This window comes from Taudactylus pleione, unplaced genomic scaffold (assembly GCF_031769625.1).
Source record: "Taudactylus pleione unplaced genomic scaffold, aTauple2 ptg000041l, whole genome shotgun sequence".
NCBI lineage: Eukaryota > Metazoa > Chordata > Amphibia > Anura > Myobatrachidae > Taudactylus > Taudactylus pleione.
The window spans coordinates 50,465,196-50,472,959 of record NW_028284443.1 but is presented as its reverse complement, the minus strand read 5'-3'; positions in this window follow the sequence as shown (position 1 = coordinate 50,472,959).

Genomic DNA, 7,764 nt, shown 5'->3' with positions numbered 1-7,764 from the left:
AATGGCAAACGTAAGCCCTGTAATGGTAAATTTAAAAAGCGGAAGGCAAGCTCCAAAAATTCCCCAGTACCCACTAAAGCAGGAGGTAGAACTAGGGGTTTTTCCAATAATTGAGCGATTATTGCAGCAGGGAATTTTAGTTCGTACAGCTAGTGTAGCCAACAGTCCCATCTTTCCAGTGAAGAGTGGTGGGAGGGGTTATAGGCTGGTACAAGACCTTAGAGGTGTTAATAAGGTAGTAGAGAGCCAATTCCACGTAGTGCCGAATCCAGCTGTCATTTTGATGCAAATCCCACCAAATGCAACCCATTTCACTGTCATTGACCTCTGTTCAGCTTTCTTCTCTGTGCCTCTCCATCCTGACTGTCAGTATCTATTCGCATTTACATACAGAGGTTTACAATACACATGGACACAATTACCCCAAGGTTTTATAGACAGCCCCAGTATCTTCTCCCAGGCATTGCACAACTGTTTACAATCTTTTCAACCTGCCAATGGATCTGTTCTAATTCAATATGTGGACGATTTATTGCTATGTTCTGACTCATTTATGTCATGTTTGAATGATACTAAACTTTTGTTACTTCATCTCTCACAAACAGGACACAAGGTGGCTAAGGACAAACTACAGCCGTGCCAATCCAGAGTAAAATATTTGGGACACTGCCTAACCCAGGGGTTACGACACCTTACAACAGATAGAATCCAGGCCATACAAAACATGACACTGCCGCAGAATCAACAGCAAATTCTTACCTTCTTGGGAATGTGTGGATACTGTAGAATGTGGATACCAGGTTTTTCTATTTTGGCCTTACCTTTACAGGAATTAGTCTCTTCCTCAAAACCCGATCGTGTCATACACACAGAGGAATCAGAACAGGCTTTCCTCTATCTTAAGGATAGTCTGACAAGAACTCCTGCATTGGGAATACCTGATTATGGAAAACCTTTTGATTTGTATTGTACGGAAGCCGATGGTTGTGCTGCAGGTGTCCTTACACAAAAACATGGTGATGCCAGTAGGCCCGTAGCATACTACAGTGCCCAATTGGACACGGTAGCAAGATCACTCCCCACCTGTTTGAGAAGTGTAGCAGCTACCGCTTTATTGGTAAGTAAAAGTGAGGACATAGTATTGGGCCATGATATGATTTGTCTACACTCCCCATGCTGTATCTGCTCTGTTGAACTCAGCTCAAACCAGACACGTCTCCTCGGCTAGGTTCACCAAATGGGAACTAGCTCTAATCGCTCCTGCAAATATTACTGTTAAACGTTGCAGTACGCTGAACCCAGCAACATACCTACCATATGTACAACATGATGTACAAGGGTGGAAGGAGAGGAGTTGCTGGCGGGAGGTGAGTTCGGCAGACATAATGATACGCACGATTGTATGACATATCTGAATCAGACCTTTACTGCTAGACCTGACATACATGACACACCTTTAGAGAATGTGAATGTAACTTTTTATACGGATGGGAGTTGTCATAGACAAACAGACACAGGTGAATTATGTACAGGTTATGCTGCTGTAAATGACACAGACATCATAGAAGCTAAACCTCTCGGTCCTCCTCACTCAGCCCAGGTGGCAGAGTTAGTAGCACTGACTAGAGCATGTGAACTGGCAGCAGGCAAATCTGCTAACATTTACACTGACTCGAGGTACGCGTTCGGGGTTGTGCACAATTTTGGGGCTCTATGGCGTCTGAGAAATTTTATGACAGCAGCACGCACACCAGTTGCACATTCCCGACACATAAAACATCTTTTAGAAGCAATCCAACTGCCCAAAGCAGTGGCAGTAATTAAATGCAAAGCCCACACATGTGAGGATGACCCGGTGTCACTGGGCAACAACAGAGCTGATGAAGCTGCAAAATGAGCAGCAGGGTTAAAAATGTTTCCTCCAACTGAAACAATGATGTCATTTCAAACTATTGATACGCTGAAATTAATTGAGATGCAAAATTTGTGTTCAATTTAGGAAAAATTCATTTGGAAATCCAAGGGGTGTGGGCAAGAGTCCTCTGGGCTCTGGAGGGACGGACATGGTAAGCCAGTAGCTTCCAAGGCATAATACCCCAGCCTGGCTGAGGCAGCACACGGTCTGACTCACATTGGGTAAACAGGGTATGTGCAAGTTGGTGAGGGCATACTGGTGCACACCAGGTTTTTCTTCACAAGCAGAGAAGATAGCAAAGTCCTGTCTGACCTGCTTGAGAAAGAACATAGGGAAAGCGATCCCTACCGAACCGTCCCACATTCCACAGACTGATGGACCTTCCCAGGTGATACAAATTGATTTCATCCAATTACCACCCTGCAGGAACCTTAAGTATGTATTAGTGTGCACAGACGTATTTTCTAACTGGGTTGAGGCCTACCCAGCGGCCACTAATACTGCTGCATTTATTGCCAAGAAAATAGTTCAGGAATTTGTATGCAGGTACGGTATCCCTAGAATCATCGAGAGTGATAGGGGTAGCCATTTCACAGGTGATGTTTTTCAAAATATGTGTAAGCTGATGAGTATTAATAGCCGACTTCACACCCCCTACCGACCGCAAGCCAGTGCCAAGGTAGAGAGGATGAACGGGACTATAAAAAATAAGCTAAGTAAAATCATGGCAGAGACTGGACTAGGATGGCCAGAAGCGTTACCCTTGGTCCTACATAGCATAAGGACCACTCCTAGACCTCCTCTGAATATGTCCCCATTTGAAATATTGTTCGGTAGACAACCTCATTTGATTATAAGTCCACAGGAAGATCTAAAGGGTAACAACGAGGTAACTGTGAAGTATCTTATATCAATGAGTAAGCAGTTAAAGCAACAGCAGCAGAAACTGAAATTGTTGTCTAATGATATGCCTGAAACGAACTGTCATGATGTTGAACCAGGAGAATATGTAATGATCAGAAATTTCTTGCGTTCAGGTTGTTTGACTGATCGGTGGGAAGGTCCGTACCAGGTGCTGCTGACGAGTACTACATCTTTGAAGGTGGCCGAGAGAGATACCTGGGTCCATTCCACTCACTGCAAAAAGGTCAATCAACCGGTGGAGAAGCAAGTCAGAGACAAAGCTGATAGCGTGGATCTGTCGCTTGCGAGCTTGTTCCAGGAGGATTGAAAAGGTTGTAGTAAGATACCTGAACTGAGAGAAATTTGCAGGTCTTGTTGTGACAATGGACGGGCCTGCTGTGTTCATTTTCATATTCTCTTTTAGTGTTCACCATCCTGGTCAGTCTGGGGATATCCAGTGTCTGTGATGGGGGACAGATTGAGGAAACGGGAGCTGATGGCAGTGCTGATGGAGTGGAATCAGGAGGAGTGCAATGCCAATCAGGGGAGTGTCTTTCCAATCTTAGTACTGTTATTGTTAAAAGACCTGTCATTCCGAATACTCGGGGAAGGTGTGGAGGGTTATCGTCTGAAGATTCCTGTATTTGTGAGCTTTGTGGGTCCCTAGTTGATGAGAACTGTATCCAACGGTGCCAACCTAAATATAATCCGTACTGGGGTGGGTATCCTCTAGAGGATTATCATAGCATGGTAGGCAAAGTGTTAAATCAAACTGATTGCTGGGTGTGTTCACATGTGCCTCAGGGGCAGCATAACGTAGGGTTGGTGCCATTTCCGCTGAATATCACGGAAATTTTAGAATTACAAGAAGGGAAAACATTGGATGGAAAATTCCTCTCATCCAAACCACCTCATTTCAAACTCTATCAATTCCAAGTAGATAGATCACTTTTGTGTTTAAACATAACCAACCCAAATAAACCCGGGAGTTGGGAAGTGACGGGGAATAATCAGACGATGACCTTCTCACAAAGAGCTGATAATGAGTCTATAAACCATGATCTGTTGCGCTCCATTAAGTCTGGTGGGAAACATTTTAGGTATCGGTATACATTGAGTTCCACCAAAGAAATTATTGGTAAGGTGCCAAATGGTTATTGTGCTAAAATAATACAGCCAGAAACTTGCATGTACCAGATGGAAGAACCAGAAATAGGATTGTTTGCAAGGGAAATGTGCTTAATGATAATGATGCATACCATTCCTTATGTTCTCCCTGATAATGTATATTTCATCTGTGGAAGAAAAGCGTATAAATGGCTCTCCCCAAATTCCGAAGGTTTGTGTTACCTGGGAAGAGTAGTCCCAGAAGTTATGACCCTCACACATGTTGAAATGCTGGGTATACATCAAAACACACCGTCACCATATCTTCACACCCAATATGAACACAGAGGCAAAAGAAATATGGTACCTGGTGATATACATAAAGCCACTCAGTTAATCAGTGAGACAACTGGCTTTCAAGTTCTGGTCGCATTGGACCCCACCAGGATCGCTCGGGGTACATTACATTTTAGATATATACAGGAACTTGCTAAATTAATAGATAATATCACCGAGATGTACGATGACACATTTAGGTATACAGGGAAAGAATTGCAAGCATACAAGAAAGAACTGGTGCAACACAGACTAATGTTGAAATATTTAACTGCTGTTACTGGAGGGTATTGCGTAACATTGGCCACCCAATTTGGAGTAAAATGTTGCACCTATGTCACCAATGATACCAGCGACCCTAAGTAGGTGATAGACCGGAAGATGGATGAAATTCTGCAGCTAAAGTGAGAATTTCGCAAGAACCATAACGCTTCAGTGGCTGAAGTAGGGGAACAGATAGAAGGGTGGGTGTCATGGCTGAACTCAGTAAAATGGTTCTCAGGTCTAGGGGAATGGGTCCAGGAAGTGATCGCCAGCATAGACAAATTCTTAATCCTTATACTGATTGTCATCATAATTGGCATATGCGTCCGGTGTGTTCCTAATGTGTTGAAATGTGGAAAATGTAGAAACAGAGTGAAACTAAAGAATGAAACTATGATGGTGGTCAGTAATGACAATATGTATACCGAGGTAAATATAGAACTGCATTACATCCCTGAACTAGGAAATACAATCGTTTGATGTATTATATTTAGACATGCATAGAATGTATTACTGAAATGTTATTCATAGAACACCTCAGATAATGCAAAGTCTCAATTCCCCTTCAAGACTGCTATTATAAGACTGGTGCATTCCCACACCTTTCACATGATCTTCCAAGATCCGCAGTGTGCGTATAATAGTAGTTTTATGTCCCCACCCAGAGACACATTATTGATGGATAAAGAACCACCTTGCGCCATCCCATGATAACACCAAATAATATGTAAATGTAAGCCTAAATTAAATTCTAACAGCAGATTGTGATAGCATGTTGTTTGCTATCAAAGGGTGGACTGTCGAAGCTGAATTGGCTAAGACAAGTTCAGTTTAAAATTTAATCGCAGCGACGCCATCTTGCGAATGGCCACAAAACTCCATCTTGAAAATGAGATCGCAAGACGCCATTTTGCAAATGGCCGCCTAAGTGCCATTTTAGATAAACTCACATTTTTATACATGTGGCGATAATACTAATAGCACCATGCGATTGCATTTTTCATAATTTCCCATACGCACATTAATACACACATTGCGATGTTAACTAGTCGCATATTAGCGAATGCATAGGACTTTGTATGAAACCGCTGTTTTAGTAGCTTTATGCGCACGCATCTGCCCCAAGTTAACTAGCGTCCTTATTTCAAACCCTGAATACCCACACATTACATATTCACACATAAGGTTCAATAAGCCCTAAAGTATATGATTTAAGTTGGTTCAGTTAGTTTAAATGCTAAGAAATAAAGATATTTGATAACTAAAGGTATTATACATGCTAAACAAGTCATGTTTGGAGTTGTACTGATGCGTATCCTTTTTACAGTATTCCAGTGTTATCGGTGGGGAGATCGCATCATGCATTCCCGAGTTATGGATCGCAGAGCCTACAAGCAACAAAATGTATATTTTAGAAACAACTGTTAGGATGCTACGAGAGGCGTGAAGAGGAAGACCCCCAGCTGTTAGAGGCAGGGAGAGTCTGTTTGAACCAGCCTGTTAAATGTGTTGTAACAGATGCTTCACCCCTGAGAACCAATGATATCAGCAACAGACTTCCCTATTGTCCTGTATATTCTGGGGGGGGGTATAAATATGAGTGCACGAATGCTGGTTCTGAGTCTTCGTGCTGAATGACGAGAGGTCTCTTGCTGATGCCTATCTCTGGGTCCGGAAGCGCCTGCGTACATATACTGTACTTGTGGTCTGTATAATTTCCTTTTGCGCCTAAATTGTGTCTTGATCAATTGCGTGTAACTGTCTGAACTTTTACCTGAATATCACTTGTGCTTTGGAACCACAGATTCCACGTCTAAGTCTTTATTTATGGTATGACCGTGTACGCAAATTAGCGTCATCCTTAGAAGGTATAGGCAGGACATTAGAAGGTATAGGCAGGACATTAGAAGGTATAGGAATGTGTGTATAGAGGTTCTGATCCAGTATCGTTAATATATATATATATATATATATATATATATACATATATACACACACACACAAGTTTTGAGGATTACACAAATATTGGTTTTCACAAAATGTGCTGCTTCAGTGTTTTTAGACCTTTTTGTCAGATGTTACAATGGTATACTGAAGTAAAATTACAAGCATTTCATAAGTGTCAAAGGCTTTTATTGATAATTTCATTTAGTTTACGCAAAGAGTCAATGGGGTCAATCTTATTAGGTGCAAATTGCGAGTTTGTTCTTGAAACTTGCAGACTTTGCAGCGAAGCGAGCTCCCGAGAATTCTCCAATACAATTAAAAATGCCTATTCGTACTACTCGCAGTGGAGGGGTGCTAATTGACTGCCAAATGAGATTTGAGAGAAATGCATGAAAATGTGGGAAGATCAACCTGGACCCCCCAAAATGAATAATTTCATTAGCAGGACCGTTGAGAAGGCTGTTTGTGGGCATTAGGAAGGTACTGTAGGTTTTTAAATGGTGTCAAATGTCTGATTTTTTTTTAAATGCAAGAAAATAAATGAAAAAAATGAGTTCAATCTCGAACGAATTAAATTAAAAATGCAAAAAAAAAAGTAGGAAAAAGGGTGATTTTGGGGTAGTTTGAGGGCACCTTGAAAAAAATAAAAAAAAATAAGCATTATAAAAACAATTATTTTTCAACTAAAAAATTATTGTAAATAAATTTGTGGTGCCTAAACTAACGAAAATTTGATTTTGGGGTAATATGAGGTTTTGTTTTTTTACCCTCAAAAATAACATGTAATTATTGGACTAATTAAGCTAATTGGAGACTTCCAAATGCCTAATTAGTCATTAGGGGGGGTGTCCAAAGTGATCAGCATAGTGTCTGGACCTTTTACCTTAAAATAAAGATTTTCCTTTCTATCTCAGGGAGGTGCGAGTGGAAAGTTGCGAATTCAGTCTGACTGACTCAGTGTGAGCTGCTAATTGGATAGCAAAATGAATTTGTTATATGAATTCAAAGTGAAAATAGCAACTCGCGATTCGCACTTAATTGGATTGACCCCAAAATTTGCAGTGTTGACCCTTCTTTTTCAAAACCTCTGCAATTCGCCCTGGCATGCTGTCAATCAACTTCTGGGCCACATACTGACTGAAGTATGTATGCCTAATCAATGCTTGGAGCTAGTCAGAATTTGTGGGTTTTTGTTTGTCCACCCGCCTCTTGAGGATTGATCACAAGTTCTCAATGGGATTAAGGTCTGGGGACTTTCTTGGCCATGGACCCAAAATTTCGATGTTTTGTTC